Source organism: Manis pentadactyla, chromosome 8 (genome assembly GCF_030020395.1).
Source record: "Manis pentadactyla isolate mManPen7 chromosome 8, mManPen7.hap1, whole genome shotgun sequence".
NCBI lineage: Eukaryota > Metazoa > Chordata > Mammalia > Pholidota > Manidae > Manis > Manis pentadactyla.
The window spans coordinates 134,415,145-134,417,909 of record NC_080026.1 but is presented as its reverse complement, the minus strand read 5'-3'; the positions used below and the strand labels follow the sequence as shown (position 1 = coordinate 134,417,909).

The window sequence follows — 2,765 nt, the reverse complement described above, 5'->3', positions numbered from 1 at the left end:
AATACTGGGCAACATTAATATTAAATTTTCTACCTCTCCTTCAAATCACTTAATTTAAAAATAGGTTCAGGGCACCTTAGTCGTGATCAAATTGCTATGTAGCAAAGAAACATGGATTTGCAGCTAAATTAGGAAAGAGCCTTTCATTTCCTATATGGGACTGGGGGCTGGGAGGAGTGTGGGGAAGGAAAATACAGGATTGGGGGGTGTATCTGTATACTTGCATGTCTAAAACTGATGGAAAAGTTTTACATTTCTTTGTAAGTCAGGGGAGTTGAGACTTGTGTTAACAATTGATGACTAGTGTTGGCTTCAGCAGCACATATACTAAAATTGGAATGATACTGAGATTAGTATGGCCCCTGCACAAGGGTGACATGCAAATTCATGAGGCCTTCCATGTTTTTTAGACAAGGTAACTATGTGATATGAAGGGTGCTAACTGACTTGACTGTGGTGATCATTTCAAAATGTATACATATCACACTGTACACTTTAAATGCGTACTTTTACTCATGAATTATTTGTTCATAAATTTGTTTAAAAAAAGGAACAAAATCAACGAACACCTTTCTCACATGTTACTTTTTACCCTCTTCTAACAAATTACTTTTTACTGCTGCTGTTAATTCCTTGGAAGGCAAGAATCCTTTCTTTGCCCTCGATAGCACTTCCCACTGTGCCTGGCATGGAGTATAAGCTCAATGAATATTGAATTTAAAATAATTATTGCACAAAGCAAAATACAGTAAGAGTTATAAGAGAGATATAAACATAATATCTACAGGTTCAGAAGAGTCACCGCAGGGCAACACTGGCAGGACTTCAGTTCAGAGGCTGTGTGCTGATCTGGAAGCTTGTGGAGGGCAGGGTTCCTCAGTTCCTCTGTCCGCCCCTGACACCTGCTCTGTGCTCTGTTTGTGTCTCACAGGTGCTGAGAGCAGGACATTCTAAGTGGGGGAAGTCAATTACACAATGGATGGAAGGTAGGAATTTATAGGTGGTGCTGGGTAAGTGAGAACAGTTGGCCCAGAACAGCATGACTCAAAGGACTCTGGGTGTTCCACAGAAACCCTGTGAAATTCCAGGCAGCAAAAGACTAGTGTGACATACTATTTGGGTCTAGACATACTGAATTTATTATTATTATTATTATTAAAGTATCATTGATAAACAATCTTATGAAGGTTTCATACAAACAACATTGTGGTTTCAACGTTCACCCATATTATCAAGTCCTCACACCCCACCCCCTTTTCAGTCACTGGAAGCTGCTATAGAATCATTATTTGTCTTCTCTGTGCTGTACTGCCTTCCCTGCGACCTACCTATATTGTGATTGCAAATTATAAAACCCCTTAATTCTTTTCTCTCTCTCCCTACCTCCCCTCCCCAACCCCTGCCCTTTGGTAATTGCTAGTCCCTTTTCGGAGTCTGTGAGTCTGCTGCTGTTTTGTTCCTTCAGTTTTGCTTTGTTTTTATACTTCACAAATGAGTGAAGTCATTTGGTATTTGTCTTTCTCCACCTGGCTTATTTCACCCTAGCTCCATCCATATTGCTGCAAATTGTAGAATTTCTTTTCTTTTTATGGCTAAATAATATTCCATTGTGTATATGTACCACCTCTTCTTTATCCATTCATCCATATTGATGATGTGACACTTAGGTTGCTTCCATATCTTGGCTATTGTAAATAGTGCTGTGATAAGCATAGGGGTGCATATGTCTTTTTGAATCTGGGATCATTTTCTTCAGGTAAATTCATCGGAGTGGAATTCCTGGGTCAAATGCCATTTCTATTTTTAGTTTTCTGAGGAACCTCCATATTGCTTTCCACAGTGATTGAACCAATTTACATTCCTACCAACAGGGTACGAGGGTTCCCTTTCTCCACATCCTCACCAGCATTTGTTGTTTCTTGTCTTTTGGGTGTTGGCCATCCTAACTGGTGTGAGGTGATATCTCATTGTGGTTTTAATTTGCATTTCCCTGATAATTAGCTATGTGGGGCATCTTTTCATGTGCCTGTTGGCCATCTGAATTTCTTCTTTGCAGAATTGTCTGTTCATATCCTCCGCCCATTTTTTAATTGGGTCATTTGCTTTTTGGTTGCTGAGGCTTGTGAGTTCTTTATATATTTTGGTTGTTAACCCCTTGTTGGATATGTCATTTACAAATATATTCTCCCATACTGTAGGTTGCCTTTTTGTTCTGTTGATGGTGTCCTTTGCTGTACGGAAGCTTTTTAGTTTGATGTAGTCCCACCTGTTCATTTTTTATTTTGTTTCCCTTGCCCAAGGAGATGTGTTCAGCAAAAAGCTTCTCATATTTATATTCAAGAGATATTTTAATATGTTTGCTTCCATGAGTTTTATGGTTTCATGACTTACATTCAGGTCTTTGATCCATTTTGAGTTTACTTTTGTGTATGGAATTAGACAATAATCCAGTTTCACTCCCTTATTTGTAGCTGTCCAGTTTTGCCAACACCAATTGTTGAAGAGGCTGTCTTTTCCCCATTGTATATTCATGACTCCTCTATGGTATATTAATTGGCCATATATGATATATGTGGGTTTATATTTGGGCTCTTAATTCTGTTCCATTGATCTATGGGTCTGTTCTTGTGCCAGTACCAAATTGTTTTGATTACTGTGGCTTTGTAGTAGAGCTTGAAGTTAAGGAACATAATCCCCCCAACTTTGTTCTTCCTTCTCAGGATTGCTTTGGCTATTCAGGGTCTTTTGTGGTTCCACATGAATTT

General features: G+C 38.9%; 1 non-coding gene across 1 annotated transcript; it reads left to right on the top strand.

The window, feature by feature from the left end:
- The first annotated feature begins 303 nt into the window (after positions 1–303).
- On the top strand, positions 304–407 carry LOC118919308 (U6 spliceosomal RNA). Its single transcript, XR_005027451.1, has one exon. It is a non-coding gene; the product is annotated as a U6 spliceosomal RNA (small nuclear RNA).
- The last annotated feature ends 2,358 nt before the right edge of the window (positions 408–2,765 follow it).